General features: G+C 37.6%; 1 long non-coding RNA gene across 1 annotated transcript in view; it reads right to left on the reverse strand.

Annotated features, from left to right (window-relative positions):
* Positions 1 to 12238: 12238 nt before the first annotated feature.
* LOC112449047 (uncharacterized) overlaps positions 12239 to 16768 on the reverse strand; it is a 75993-nt gene continuing 71463 nt past the window's right edge. Inside the window, exon 4 of the long non-coding RNA XR_003037513.2 lies at positions 12239 to 15098. This is a non-coding gene — a long non-coding RNA (uncharacterized lncRNA). The remainder of the gene's footprint in view (positions 15099 to 16768) is intronic.

Raw genomic sequence — 16768 nt, forward strand, 5'->3', positions numbered from 1 at the left:
AAACATTTAATTCTCTGTTGTAAAAAATAAATCTAGAGGTACATAGTTCAAAACTGGCATGGAAAACTCTAGGTATACCAGGGATCTAGGCTTCTTTTATTTTTCCTTCTATCACACTAGCCCTGGCTAGAACTGTAGTCAGAGTGGCCTCCTCATTTCAGACAGCAGGAAGGGATAGAGCTGGTTACATTCAAGTAAGTAGCCCTACTAGAAGTCCTATTCAATTCAACACTTACAATGTCATCTCATTGGCCAAAATCTACTCACATGATCACAACTGCTCCAAGTAAAATAATCTAGTCTTTCTTCCAAGAGACAAGGTGCTCAGCTAAGAACTGGGCTTCAGTTACTAAGGAAAGAAACAACAGATCTTCAATAGATAACAAGTTGCTTCAGCCACATATGCACAAACCTGAATCTATCATTTCTCCTGCCTTGAAACCAGCTTTTCTATCAAGGTTCTCTGTCTCAAGAAAACCACTCAGTTGCTCAAGACAGAAACCCAAGAGCTATCACTGGCTGAATTCTTTTATTACCCATCTTCCTCACCTCTAATCCCAATTAAACACCGTGGCTTACTCAACAACTCTTTTCATTTTCTGCAATTATTACAACCATACAAGTCTAAGCCATAATTCCTTCTTCTCTCATCAGGATTTTGAATGTAGGCTTAGAAATGAACTCTGTGCCTGTGGCTTTTCTTTCCTCCCTCCATCACTCAATTTCCTTCTACAAAGCAAAGACAGTATTCCTTTGCATAAAGTAAGTCTCATCATTCTACTTCCCCAATAAGATCACTCAAGGACATCCCATTATTTAGGCAAGTGTTCCATATCTACAAAATGTACTGTATAGACATGCATATTATGAAATCCACTTTACTATTGTGCAATGTAACAATTCTCTGTTAAGTTGTTAAAAATTACAAGTTTTACAAGAAAATCTGACAAAGGTTCTTATTACTTTTATATTTCAGGGAGCTAAGTGGAAAAGAAGGATCATTTTTATAAGTCCACTTTTTTAAGCAATGAGGGGGGAGAACCTGAGGCCTATAAATATTTCAGAGTTCCCTAAGCACAAACATAACAATATTTTCCCAATTTCTCCATTCGGGGATCCAACAGAATGCTGCAGAACCACTGACTCAGGTCTTAAAGATGGTAGAAGGTGAGGGTAATTGTCAATAGACAATTAGCCTTAAGTGAACATTTCCCAGTGTATAATCAGCTGAGAGGGCAATTTCCATTCCATTTGGGTGAATTCTGATCCCTGAATCTTGCTGGAAGTGAAAGATTTATTTTTCTAAAAACAACCCCTTAACAGCAGGCCTGCCAGTCATTTCTATATGTGCAGCTTACAAGCCTTAATGTAAGCTCTGAAAGAGGCATTCTTACAAGTTCACAGCAAGAAAATTCCCATTAAAGGCAAGTGAATATTGTGAATTGCTTTTAAGCATATATTGAAGGCAGACTTCAGAATTCTGAAAGAAGACTCAGACAAGACTTTCATAAAGGAACACACAAGTATAATGTAAGAAGCCAGACCAAAATGTATACACCCAACCACAGGATGATCCCCTGGAGAACGGAATGGCAACCCACTCCAGTATTCTTATCTGGAGCATTCCATAGACAGAGAGGCCTGGCAGGCCATAGTCCATGGACTCACAGAGTCAGATAAGACTGAGCGACTAACACTTTCACTTCAACCATAGGTTGACATATCCACCCTCATAAACATTATAATAAAATAAGACATAATTAAAATATATGCCCTCTTCCCATGCAAAGTACACACAAAAGAAGGGAGAGATAAAGAAAATGGATTTTTATAACACAGCATGTTATATTGACTATTGTAGTAGTCAAGAATTGCATCAGTGATCAGACACAAGACTAGGCATTATTTTTTTGCTCAGTTAAATCTAAAGGTGCAAAGATGTGCCCAGTCCAGGAGTATATGATTTTTGTGTTTTCTGCTTTTCTTGAGCAAATGACTTTCATTTTAAAGTCATTGTGTTGTTCAAGGGAGTGTCTGGAACTCCAGTCATATGTATTAGGGAGCAAGAAATGAAGAGAGGGAAATAGAGATTTTTGTCATTTTTTTCTTTCTCCTTTGTAATGAGCTTCTTCAGAACCCCATTCCACAATTTCTTCTTATATCTTACCTACCAGTATATTTGCATAATCTTACCCAGCTTCTAAGAGGCTGGGAAATTTAGTCTTTGGGCTGGAGCATTCCTTCCCTGATAAAATGATTTTTTTTTTTTTTTTGTCTAGAGAAAAAAAACCAGTAATTAGAATAGATATCAAATTGGCAAACTTGTAATGATAATAACAAGGTGCAACCAGCAGTCTTGACCACAATAGGAACTAGGTGAGTGCAAAATACTATGTTCTTTCAGTTATCCATTCCTTTGTTACTGCATCCTTTCAGAAACACTTGCTATTCTCAAATATATACCAAGTGCTACACTACAATATACAGAAACAAATTCCTGCAAAGAAATGCCTAATATAGTGATAAATAAAAAGAACACTACAATAAAATGTAGAACTATGTCTGTGAAATAGATAAAAACAAGTAGCTGAATTCATTCACTTATTCATTTCATCATCAAAATATCAAGTAATTGCCAAAAAGATGTGTCAGGTTTTATTATGTGCTGGTAATATTCCATAAATAAGTTAGAGTCCTTTCTTTTGTGATTTATGCTAAGTGTTAAAGTTTTTCCTTTTTTTTTCTTATTTTTTATTTTGGATTCTGGTTTGGTTTCACCTCAAACCAAACCAATTCAAACAGAATCTAAGTGAGATCCATATATGGATTTTATTCAATTACCCAGGAAATTCTAATTAGCAACCAAGATTGAGGTCCACTTGTCAAGAGCAGTGAGTCTCAATCAGGGGCAGTTTTTCTCCCCAAGGACATTTGGTCATGTCTGGATGTTAAAACAGGATGGAGGTAAGTGCTACCAGCATCTAGTTAGAAGCCAAGGATGCTTCTACAATGCACTGGAGAGTTCTCTCTTCAACCCCATCCCCCAAGTAAGACTCATCCAGCCCCAAATGTCAAGAGTGCTAAAATCAAAATATCACTTGTCTAGAGGGCTGAACTGCCAAGGGAACTGGCAGTTATAAAACAGGGCATTCACATAAGTTATAAATACTACTGTGCATTCAGGAGATATATTTCTCCCCAGCAGGCTTCTCAGAAGAAGTAAGATCTAGCTGGTAGGATTCGGTCATGCTAAGGTGTGAGGCAGAGCATGAACCAAGAGAAAAAAGTGTTACAGCCCAGAGACCAGGGTATCTGTACCCCTAAAGGTGGAAGAAAGAAGCCAAGTGCAGTGCCGTAGATAAAGAGGCTACTGAATTGGACAGAGCAGGGGTACACTCATGGGATGGTGGCTTTAGAGGGCAGATACCACCTAGAACTGACAATGTTGTCATACTTTCCTTTAACTTATAATCCTTAAGATCTCCCTCCCCCCACCTTTTTTTTTTAACAAGAAGCTGTTTTTAAAGCTTTTTTTTTTTTTTGACCTGGACCATTTTTAAAGATTTTACTGAATTTGTTACACTATTGCTTCTGTTCTATTTTTCAGCCCTCAAGCAGGGCTCAAACACCCAACCCCTGTGTTGGAAGGCAAAGTCTTAACCACTGGACTGCCAAGAAAGTCCTTGTAAGTCCCTTTGATTTTGTTGATTATTAAGTAAAAGAAAGAAAGAAATCATCAAGGTGAAAGGATAAATAATTTAGCTTTAAAAGATATTTGCATTGGAGTAAAAGTAAACAGGTATTTCCTTTCAATAACCCTTCTAGTCATGTCTTTCTTCTTAAACACCATATTTTACTCCAACTGGTATTTCTTTTTTCAAGTACCCTTCTTGAGAATTTTCTGCCACTTTGAACATAACTCTAGTAACAATGTCATTGATAACAATAGCTAACATCTTTTGAATGCTTGTAGTAAACTCTCTACTTGTATAAAGTTATCTAATCCCCACAAAAAAAATGAACAAACAAAAAAAAAACAACAGCCGCAGCAACACAATGAATGTTAGGAAGGTTAAATAATTTTGCAAAGTTCATAGAGTTGATTGGTGATAAATCTACGTATAAATCTGACCTCTGAAGTTTAAACAGTTAGGGATTATGTTATATTCAATTCCATAAAGCATAGAAGTTTAGGATCAGCTCAGTTCAGTTCAGTTCACTCAGTCGTGTCCGACTCTTTGTGACCCCATGAATCGCAGCACGCCAGACCTCCCTGTCTATCACCAACTCCCGGAGTTCACCCAAACTCACGTCCATCGAGTCAGTGATGCCATCCAGCCATCTCATCCTCTGTCGTCCCCTTCTCCTCCTGCCACCAATCCCTCCCAGCATCAGAGTCTTTTCCAATGAGTCAACTCTTCGCATGAGGTGGCCAAAGTACTGGAATTTCAACTTCAGCATCATTCCCTCCAAAGAAATCCCAGGGCTGATCTTCAGAATGGACTTGTTGGATCTCCTTGCAGTCCAAGGGACTCTCAAGAGTCTTCTCCAACACCACAGTTCAAAAGCATCAATTCTTCGGCACTCAGCTTTCTTCACAGTTCAACTCTCACATCCATACATGACCACTGGAAAAACCATAGCCTTGACTAGACGGACCTTTGTTGGCAAAGTAATGTCTCTGCTTTTCAATATGCTATCTAGGTTGGTCATAACTTTTCTTCCAAGGAGGAAAAGGAGTACGTCAAGGCTGTATATTGTCACCCTGCTTATTTACCTTTTATGCAGAGTACCTCATGAGAAATGCTGGGGTGGAAGAAGCACAAGCTGGAATCAAGATTGCTGGGAGAAATATCAATAACCTCAGGTATGCAGATGACACCACCCTTATGGCAGAAAGTGAAGAGGAACTAAAAAGCCTCTTGATGAAAGTGAAAGTGGAGAGTGAAAAAAAGTTGGCTTAAAGTTTAGGATCATGTTACTATAAAACAATCAAAAATATGTGTTGAGAAATCTAAGTAGATCCTATTGCCTTTAGAGAAAACTCAAGAAATTCATAGTTAGTTATAAAGCAGAGAAATTGCTGTTTTCGTGCTGCTGTTTTTCATAATTAAACTAATGTGACTCTAATAGCTTTCAGGATTTATGTTCCAAAGAATTTTATTCAGAGAATCTTATTCTCATCAGAGGTACATGAATTGCATGTCTTTTCCTCCTGCCAAACTCTACTATAATCTTATTTTTCAGCTCAATCCTAATCCACCTTGTTTAACTGATCTATCCAACTATATTAGTTATATCAGACCTAATCTTATGCAATAATTTTTTATTAAATCTTTAAAAAATTTTCAGCTTTAATGAGTTTTATTTAACAAATAAAATTATAAGATATTTAAAGTGTACCTCATGGTGATTTTTAAACTTAATTTTTAAATGTTACTTTCCACATACAGTTGTTAGAAAATATTGGCTCTGCTCCCCATGTTGAACAATACATCCTTGAACCTGTCTTATACCCAATGGTTTGTAAGATATTAAATCTGTTTTTATAGATACTGTCCATTTCTGTAAATAAATAAAGCAACTCATTTAACCATCTTATTAAATTTTTTAACAAAAAGCTTTGCTCAACATTATAAATCATTCCTTTAGTTTATTTGAAAAAAAGTTTGACAATGATTCTAATGCTTTCTGCTTTCACTTAAAATAGCATGAGATATTTTCCTGGACTATCTGGATGCGCCCAAAGTAATCACAAAAATCCTATCATTGCAGAGAAACAATGTCCAAACTGATAATTAATTATATCACTCTGTGATATAAGCAAGACTGATCAGCTCTTGCTGGCTTTCATGTAAGGAGATCATGAGCCAAGAAACTTGGGAGCCACGTCATAAAATGAAGAGAAAAAAATGGCTAAAAGACTATAACCCAATGTGAACTCTATTTGTAAAAAATTTTATTGAAGTATAGTTAATTTACAAAGTTTAGTTAGTTTCTGGTGTACAGCAAAGGGTTTCAGCTGTATATATAAATACGTATATATATATTCCTTTTCAGATTCTTTTTCATTATGGTTTATTACAGCATATTGAATATTGTTCTCTGTGCTATAATAGTAGGACCTTGCTGCTCATCTGGTTTAAATATAGTAGGTTGTATCTGCTAATCCCAAACTCTTAACTTTGTATCTCCCAAACTTTATCCGTGCCCCACCCTCTTTACCCTTTGGTAACTGTAAGTTTGTTTTCTATATCTGTGAATCTATTTCTTTTCTGTGAATAAATTCACTTATATCCTATTGTAGATTCCACAGATACTGGAACATATGGTATTGTCTTTCTAATTTACTTCACTTAGTATGATAATCTCTAGGTCCATCCATGTTGTGGCAAATGGCATTATTTCATTCTTTTTATTGGCTGAGTAGTATTCTCTTGTGTGTGTGTGTGTGTGTGTATACACACACATCACATCTTCCTTATTCAAATCATTTAGGTTGCTTCCATGTCTTGACTATTATAAATAGTGCTGCTATGAATATTGGGGTACCTGTATCTTTTTAAATTAGAGGTTTCATCTTTCCTGGATATATGCCCAGGAGTGAGATTGCTGGATCATATGGTAATTCTATTTTTAGTTTTCTGAGGAATCGCCACACTATTTGTCATAGTAGTACACCAATTTACCTTCTCATCAACAGTAAACTCTTATTTTCAGTATTTATTTATTTTTAAATTTTTGGTTAAAATGAGAAATATATTCTATGAAAATCTAAATTAATATTCTGCTATTCAATCTAGAAATCAAAGTCATCAAAATATAAATTGTTTTACTTTGGTTGTGGTAAAATGTATATTAAGTATTTTTTATACATTATGTTATATTTTTTAACATGAAAATGAAATGAAGAGGATATATGCATATTGATTCATACCATAAACCACAAATCAGGCACAATTTCTTGCTTGAAATAATGAATGCATTTGGGTTTTGACTATAAATGCATCTAAGTGGTTTTTAAAGTCTAATGACATGAGATAGTTCATTTGTACTTTGTTAATGTACAACATTAATGATGTCTACAATTTTAAATGCATTAAACTGTGGTTGATTATCTCCCTGTGTACACATTCCAGTTCTGAAATTTAATTGAAGCTCAATAATGTACTGCATTTCTGTCCTTTTTTTCAATTATTCTATTATGCAGATCTAATGTGAAGGCAGATCAAGGTTGCATTTGAACATTATTTCTTGCTTTTAAAAGCAGAATTATATTGGGTTTCTGATGGGAGAGATTTTCTAAATGGAGTAACATTTACAAAAAAAATGTAGGTTTCTATTATTAAGAATTAAGCTCTGAGAAAATCTCATAGAAAAGAAAAAAACACTTTGCATGTACTATTAGAAGCAAAGTGCAAGGTGGAATCTTAGAAATCATTCATTCTAAACCGTTCATTTTTCAAATAAGGTTATTACCTTGCAGATAAACTTAGCATCTAAGATACCGATCCTGTTAGTGATTATATGACAACTGTAATTCATGTCTTCTAAAGTCTTGTAAAATTGGTTTAAAAAACTTATAGTTAAGAAGGCAGTTAAAGTACACAGGAAATAAAAGTTCAAATATCTACTGCTTTAGTTAAAATCTACTATGCATGTTCACTGCTATGGGAGTTTGGACTGTGTCAGATTGGTTAGTCTGGGACTTTATTTACTGGAACATGCTTCCCTGTAAGGCTCCGGATTGGAGTTTACCTTAAGAGACATCAGTTCAGTTCAGTTCAGTTCAGTTCACTTCAGTCACTCAGTTGTGTCTGGCTCTTTGTGACCCCATGGACTGCAGCATGCCAGTCTTCCCTGTCCTTCAACTCCTGGAGCCTACTCAAACTCATGTCCATTGCATTGGTGATGCTATCCAACCATCTCATCCTCTGTCATCCCCTTCTCCTTCCACCTTGAATTTTTCTCAGCATCAGGGTCTTTTCCAAGGAGTCAGTTCTTCATATCAGGTGGCCAAAGTATTGGAGTTTCAGCTTCAGCATCAGTCCTTCCAATGAATATTTAGGACTGATTTCCTTTAGAATAGACTAGTTGGATCTCCTTGCAGTCCAAGGGACTCTCAAGAGTCTTCTCCAACACCACAGTTCAAAAGCATCAATTCTTCAATGCTCAGCTTTCTTCACAGTCCAACTCTCACATCCATACATGACTACTGGAAAAACTATAGCTTGACCAGACAGACATTTGATGGCAAAGTAATATCTCTGCTTTTTAATATGCTGTCTAGGTGGGTCATAGCTTTTCTTTCAAGGAAAAGCATCTTTTAACTTCATGGCTGCAGTCACCATCTGCAGTGATTTTGGAGCCCCCAAAAATAAAGTCTGACACTGTTTCCACTATTTCCCCATCTATTTGCCATGAAGGGATGGGACCAAATGCCATGATCTTCGTTTTCTGAAGGTTGAGTTTTAAGCCAACTTTTTCACTCTCCTCTTTCACTTTCATCAACAGGCTCTATAGTTCTTCAATTTCTGCCATAAGGGAGGTGTATCTGCATATCTGAGGTTATTGATATTTCTCCTGGCAATCTTGATTCCAGCTTGTGCTTCATCCAGCCTGGCATTTCATGTGATGTACTCTGCATATAAGTTGAATAAGCAGGGTGACAATATACAGCCTTGACGTACATGGGGGAGATTAACGAAGTCACAGTCCGTATTCTCCAAAGGCCATCTTGCTTAGATGCAGAGATAGACAGATGTAGCATGTTGGTAGCTTCTGGTTTGCCTACAGTCCCCTTTGTTCTACATCCAGCTATTTTTGCAACCCATTGGCCCTGATGACTAACTGTGACCCCAATATCTTCACAAATGAGAAACAGACATGGCAGAGCATTTGAGGATCCTATGTATGGATGTGAGAGTTGGACTGTGAAGAAGGCTGAGCGCCAAAGAATTGATGCTTTTGAACTGTGGTGTTGGAGAAGACTCTTGAGAGGCCCTTGGACTGCAAAGAGATCCAACTAGTCCATTCTGAAGGAGATCAGCCCTGGGATTTCTTTGGAAGGAATGAAGCTAAAGCTGAAACTCCAGTACTCTGGCCACCTCATGTGAAGAGTTGACTCATTGGAAAAGACTCTGATGCTGGGAGGGATTGGGGACAGGAGGAGAAGGGGACGACAGAGGATGAGATGGCTGGATGACATCACTGACTCGATGGACATGAGTCTGAGTGAATTTCGGGAATTGGTGATGGACAGGGAGGCCTGGCGTGCTGCGATTCATGGGGTCGCAAAGAGTCGGACACGACTGAGTGACTGATCTGATCTGATCTGATCTGATTGATTTCAGAAGCTTTTGATGGGGCCAGTTTAAGGTGGACTTACGCATTTAGTTTTGGACTACATATCTCTCCTCTTTATTGCACATTAATAACTACTTTAGAACAGTTTCTGAATGTTGGTTGTGCACCTGTGCCAAGTGAAGTAGAGTCATCCTTCTATTGTGTTTCACAAAGCAAAACTATAAGCCAATAGACCACATGTTTTGGGCCACCCTACCATAAGGATTGATGCAGGAACGAGGATACAGGAAAGAGATGAGGAAAGAGGTCCTTTCCATTAAATATTCTTGGTGAATTGCCTTCACAAATGTTATATAAACCTAGTAATAATCTACTGTGTGGGTCAAGCTGTAGGCAAAAAAAAAAAAAAGAATGAGGTTTTTCACTGCGTGTGTTAAGAGGATGATAACAGCAAGTTTACTGTTAGTAATGCTTGTGTGTGCTAAGTCGCTTCAGTTATGTCTGACTCTTTGCAACCCCATGGACTATAACCTGCCAGGCTCCTCTGTCCATGAGATTTCCTGGGTGTGAATACTGCAGTGGGTTGCCACTTCTTCCTCCAGGGGATCTTCCTGGCCCAGAGATTGAAACCAGGTCTCATATGTCTCCTGCGTTGGCAGGTGGTTAGCTACTAATGTCTGAACCAGCCAAACAATAGCAACCTTGGAGTGAAACTAACTACTTAATGAGAATAAGAGTTCTTATACAACTAAGTAGTTGTAGGTGTGTGCAAGGCAGTACATCCTGGAGGTAGCACACTTGCTTTGGAATCAGGCACACCTAGTTCAAATCCAGACCCTATTACTAATAAGCATGTGTCCTTGAATGAATTATTTAAGTATTCGGAGCCTTTATTACCACATGTTTAACATGGATTCTGTAAGAATATGGTTTTGTTTCATTTGTGAGACTAGGAAGCAATATATGAAAGGTGCTTAGCATAGATCTGACATAGCAGTTATCATTAACTTGGGAAGTATCATATGACACAAGGGACTGTGGCTTTTCTCATGTAATCATATAGGAATATCTGTATCCACTTGCAGCAATGTAGAAAGATTGGATTAACAGATGACAGAGTTTCAAGTGCAACAAGCCTTTATAAACCACTCCACGTCTCTGATTCCCACAGTTAGAAATGAAATAACTATGGATAGGAATGAAAAATGTATCATATGGCTTGAAAGCAGCAATAATTCAATAAAAACATAAAAAGTAAGGCTGAGTAGTTTATAATTATCAGTTACTAAGTTGAAAGTCATTACATTCAAGGGCCTCAGGGGAAATTATTTCAAATTACGAAAGGACCATAAACTCTTGGAGAGAGAAAAAGAATAAAATTAAAGATAAGCAATTATATAAGGATTTTTTTTTCATTCTTGTGCTTCTGGTCTATGCAATCATTTTGTGTTATTGGCTATCCATTAATTCTATTCCTAAATAAGTCACCCTGAGAAGCTTACTGCATTCTTTCCATTGCTAAATACATAGAAACTTTGAAGTTATTTTGTGAAGGAAAACCTCCAGCTTTCTTTTAAATGTAGCCTTAACAATTATTGATTTCCTCTTAAACACTGAACACTTAAATATTATAACTGAAAGTCAATAAAAATAGACGAATGATTTGAGACCATCTTAAAATGATCCACAACCCGAAAAGGAACTAGAAACCTCCAGTTTTTGATTTGATTAAAACCAATGGCATGTGTTTGCATTTTTTAAATAAATGAACAAATTTAATCATACTATAAAATTTTAATTTCAATATGGACAATTTCCACACTATCTGTGCTAATGATTGGTGGTCTCCCTAAAGCCAAATTCGGCACTTTTACCCAGAACTCAGAAAGTTCCACTGTCAATCAGAACAGAGCTAAACCTGACATAATAAACCAAGGCCAAAAAAGCTATTTGACTTATGTTGTAAGTCTCAATGTCAGAATTTTCTAGGCCATAATCAGATTAGATTTACACACTTCAGCTATTATGTCTCCAAATGAAATTGAGAAGGCAGCCTGTTGATTTTGAAAGTCTGCTCCATTGTATAGCTTGTACTTCATAAATAACATGTATTTTATATCATGACATAGGTATGTTAAAGCCGACTTTTACTCTTCCTATTGATTTTTAAAAGCCTTTATTACAAATAGGACCTCTTCTAAATACCATTTAAAGTCTTAAAATGTAAAAATAATTATACTTCCCAAAAATGTTTTAAATTCACATTGCTATGAACATGACTTTTCTTCTGAGAATCTTTGGAAAACCCTAGAATAAGAACTTAGAAATAAAGTTAAGGTTTAAAAGTTCTTTTTCATAAGCTTTTATTTTTTAAGCCTACAGCACTTTGAGTGCCTTAATGTAAATGGTAAAGACTATGAAAGGCTCAGAAAAAAGGCATTGAATTACATAGTTCCTAATTCTTTTTAACGTTGAGGTAACAACTAAAATTCATAAGGCCAAAGAGCTGCATGACTTGTTCCTTGGAATACCTTTAGCCTTTGCCTTGATCTGTATTTAACAACAGTGTAAAACTTAATCACACGTCTGGATCCCAGAGCTCATTTCAGGAGATATCATGGTGGTGTCATTCATGAAGCCAGAGTTCCAGCTCTAGCATGGCTTTAGCAGGACATGGCTTTAGCAACCATGAGTGAACTTTTCATCCAGTGCCTTAGGATTCCTGGATTTCATGTTCCATGGAATGTGATTTCTAAGGAAGAAGTAGCAGAGACATTCCAAATTGTTACTTAGAACCACTACACAAAGAAAATACGGACAGTAATGTGATTAAAACATCCAGCATAGTGTGGTCATATAGTAAACACTCAACTTACACTGTTTTAATAAATATTGAACAAAAAATAAGGCCACAAAGCTTGACTCAAGAGCATTATAAATTCAAGTCGATCTCACTTTTATGAGAATACTGACCCAGACACCCCTGAAACAAAACAGGATGCCATGAAAAGAGACAATCCTTAACCAAGACAACATTATGCATATTTTTCCAAATAAATAAGAATTAAAGAACTCATTAGAAAAGAAGAAATTTAGAAAGAGATCTGTTTTGTACGATTACAAACATTAAATCTGTTATAATCATGAGAAATTGATGTATCCACACCTAGAGTTTTTGTCTTCTCTCATCACAGAGTCTAGATTTTTCAAGGGAAGAAAAAATTCTGAACATTTAAGACAAAATTCTAAAAATAACCCCCAAATTTGGGTTGCTTTGCTGCTTGAAGTTTCACATTTTCAGTTTTATTATTAGGTTTCCAAATGTCTCATGATTTCTTTCTGACATACTAACATTTTTGTAATCAAACCCACCAGCAGAGTCCTCACTTGGTGCCACCACTCAAAGTGGGCAGTGAAGTAAACTGCATGGAAACCAGGGGGCAGTGTTTCATTTGAGGGGTAAGGGGAGGGAAATGACCAGCTACCTTCACTGACCGAAGGACAAGAGCATCACCAGATACAAACATGCTCGGTTCCACAGGCTCCAGAGGAAGGTAGGATTTCCCTAGGGTCATTGCCTTGCATTTAGTGACTTCTATGCATGAACGTTTAGACACACGTCCAAATGCTGATGGTAATGGTGGAAAGAAATCTAAGTGGAGGCATTCATTGTTTTTGACGTGTAAGGTGCATAGCTTTAACATCTGAGTGGTTCCAGAGGAAACTGTTGCTGTTGCCAAGTCACTTCAGTTGTGTCTGACTCTGTGTGACCCTTTGGACTGTAGCCCGCCAGGCTCCTCTGTCTATGGGATTCTCCAGGCAAGAATACTGGAGTGGGCTGCCATTTCCTCCTCCATGGGATCTTCTCAGTGTAGAGATCAAACCCGCATCTCTGGGGTCCCCTGCTTTGGTAGGTGGATTTTTTACCACTAGCACCACCTGGGAAGCCCCAGAAAATATGCTGCTGTATTTAAAATGGATAACCAACAATAACAAGTTTTATGTTACTGTATAGCACATGAAACTTACTTGGCAGCCTGAATGGGAGGAAAGTTTCGGGGAGAATGGATCCATGTATATGTATGGTGAGTTCCTCCACTATTCATCTGAAACTGTCATGGAATTGTTAATTGACTGTACTCCAAAACAAAATAAAAAGTTAAAAAAAAATGTGTGCTATGGAGGCAAGAATTCACATGCCGATCATGCTCCTTTATATTTGCTGTTTGATATGCCATGAGGTCTTTGGCCTCAAAGCTCTATTTACATTTTTCAATGTCTGTGAACTGAAACATGAAGCTTTGGAAACACTTAAAATATGTTTTGATCAATTTCCTGAAAAATCAATGTATGTGACCATGTAAATCTAAAAGAAGAACTGGCTTCACAAGGGGTGATGTCTAACAGACTTAGCATCTGACACATTCAAGGTTATAAATTTTAATAGCTGAGGAAGCTTGGCTGGATTCCTTTTTGTTGTGACTGCCAGGATGGCTAGCCAATAAATAATCTAACATACTCAAGAACTAACAAGCAGAAAAAGGCTAAATGAAATATACCATTGATAGAATAAGAAGTGGCGAGCAACTTTATTTTTTTGCTGAAATTGAAAATATTATTGATGCTCAGGTAAGAAAAGGAAGCTGTGTCTATTTTACTTTTAAATTATACGTCAGATATGCAACTTTGCCAAAGTACTAGGTTTTTGAAGTCTTATGAAAATCCTTCTTTTGTATTTAGAATGAAATACCTGAAAATTTTATAACAGTGTTTATGCTTTTAAAAAGTAAGAAATCATAAAAATAGCTGGCATCACACTCTTAATATCTCACTTCTCCAAAAAGTAGAATTTGTCTCTTTCTTCTTGGGACTAATTATTTGCAATCTTTCTTTTCTTTCTCCCTTCCTCCCTCCTTCCTTCCTTTTCTTCCTTTTATTTATTTTTTAATTTTTTTGGATTAGTAACTACCGGAATAACAGTACTGCATTTAGACAAGTCTCAGTTGTTTTCTCTAATTATTTTTTCAAGGCTTTGGAATGAAATGGATATTTACATTAAGACAAAGGCATTGAAAAATTTGGAGAAGATATTTCCTCAATTCTCTTAAATCAGCAGCAGCGGGTGTGGGGGTGAGGAGAATAACATTTGTGTCTATTTGACTCCATCTCCATCTTCCTTCTCTGAGTTTCCTCTTACAGTACCAGGTCCCTACCACAACTCTCTCCAATTCCAGGACCAGGAGTTTTTCTCGTGGTTACACAAAGATCTTTTTTGATAAAGATTAGTTCAGCCTTCTCTTCTGATTTGTTCCATTGTATGCCTTGACCCATTCAGAAGTCCAGAAAGCCTGGTGGAACTGACAAGTAAACAGAGCCTCCTCTTTGGATGACAGGGGCAGGCAAAGGCTATATTTAGACCCCTATTCAACTCCTATCCTATGCAGCTCTGCTTTCTCTCTCCTCACCATACAAGCAAGGGCTTTGAAATCCATCAAACAAGGTTCCAATCTTTCTGTTGCAATTGCCTGACTTATTCAGCTTAGTCTAATGACCCTGTTTTAGCTGGTAAAAGAGGGGGTGCGATCATGACCTTGCACTCTTGCTCAGGCGCGTCCGACCCTTTGCTATCCCATGGACTGTAGTCCTCCAGGCTCCTCTGTCCATGGGATGCTCCAGGCAAGAATACTGGAGTGGGTTGCCATTTCCTCCCCCAGGAGATCTTCCCAACCCAGGGTAGAATCCACATCTCTTGCATCTCCTGCGTTGGCAGGCAGACGCCACCACTCAGCCACCTGGAAAGCACAAAGGAGGTGGTAGCAGATATAAAATTAAATAAGTCCTAGCATATGTAAGTCACTCAAAGTACGCTTCCTCGTCTTCAATAACAAGAAGGCAGAGGCTCTTCCCATCAACTGACATTCTCTTATTTAAAAAAAAGATATTAGCTATGGAGAATCTTGAAATATTCCACTTATATGATTAACTACTCTCCATTTAATGACATAAGCCTGCCCTAACCACAAAAGCAGCCTTTGAAATCTGCCACATTTGGAAATGTCTGTGGACTTTGGGATACAGTACACAGGACTCTATCTTCCAAACCTCTATCTTTTCATCTCTCAGAGGCTATAAAAAGGAATGGTGTTGGCTGGAGAAAGTGAAATTGCTTTCATAAAAACTGGCATGCCCTGAAGTAAAACAATGGAGGAATTGGAAGAACCGGTATTCTCATAATGATTGTTTGAAAACTCTCTCCACTAGGATCCAGAGAATGTTTAGTGCATAACAGTCTGTGCTGGGCCATGTGTTAGGCGATGGTGGCGCAGAGATTGTGTCCCAGCCAGTCATGTGCTGGAGCCAATGGTTAAATATTCAGGATTTTGTGAGAAGGTTGTTAAACCCTTGGTAACTTGAAACTGGTGGTGGTGAGCATATTTATCCGGATCAAATTGGAATATGGTACAAGTTAGGCTCCCACACTCCAGAACAGATTTATGAGAACAGCACTGACTCAGCCCTCAAGATCCTCAGGCTTGTCGATGGTCCAACAGACTCAATCCAATTCAATGCCATTTCCATAGAACGAATCCTAAAATAAAGCACCCACTAGAGGAGCTCAGAGATGAGGTAAATGTAAACTTTGTTTTCCATTTTGATATCAGTATCTATTTGTACCTCTTAAATTGACAAGCCTCTGAAAACCAGATTCTTCTGGAATTTCCTGTTAGTCCATCTTAATCTGTGGTAAAGAGATTTGACTTCAAACTAACACAGCAATACTTAGACGAAACAAGACACAACTTCTCTTCTCAGTGGGCACATTTCTCCTTTTGTAGGATCTAAATATAGCTTTCTTTCATCTATTTTATTTTAAATGAAAAAACACTTATTCTCAAGGCTACATGAGGTGTCATAATAATGTGCACATCTGAAGTTCATTCTGCCAAGTATAGGCAGAACTTGAATTCTTGGTCTTTACCCAAAAATGGCTGATTCCACTTGCTATCAGGGAGAGTTACCTACATTCCCTCTCCCTGCCATTCCCTCCTCTTTCACCAGTACAGAGTAACTTCCGTCATGACTGTCTTTAGCCCTAGCTCCTGTTTACTTCTTGCCTTGCTTTAAAGTTGATTTGGCGCAGAAGGGGGAATGCCTACAGAGCAGGCTGATGAAGGGCACAATAAGCAGGATTCTTCACTCTGAGACACTTTTTCATGCCAGTGTCCTCACCTTGCTGTAAATGACCAGTCAACTTAAGGTTATCGCGAGAGCTGTGGTAAGAACTGATCAGCACGGAAGTATTAAGCACAGGTACAAGTCACAAGAATCCGCCTCTGGGTCAGAGTTGGAAGGAAGAGAAATGGGTGCCTGCCTTCTTACTTCAGTGGCTTGAATCTAATGTGATGAGAAGTATTGTTAGACATAGTTGGTAGGTTCTGCTGCTGCTAAGTCGTGTCAGTCG

The sequence above is a fragment of the Bos taurus genome, chromosome 12, assembly GCF_002263795.3.
Source record: "Bos taurus isolate L1 Dominette 01449 registration number 42190680 breed Hereford chromosome 12, ARS-UCD2.0, whole genome shotgun sequence".
NCBI classification, from domain to species: domain Eukaryota; kingdom Metazoa; phylum Chordata; class Mammalia; order Artiodactyla; family Bovidae; genus Bos; species Bos taurus.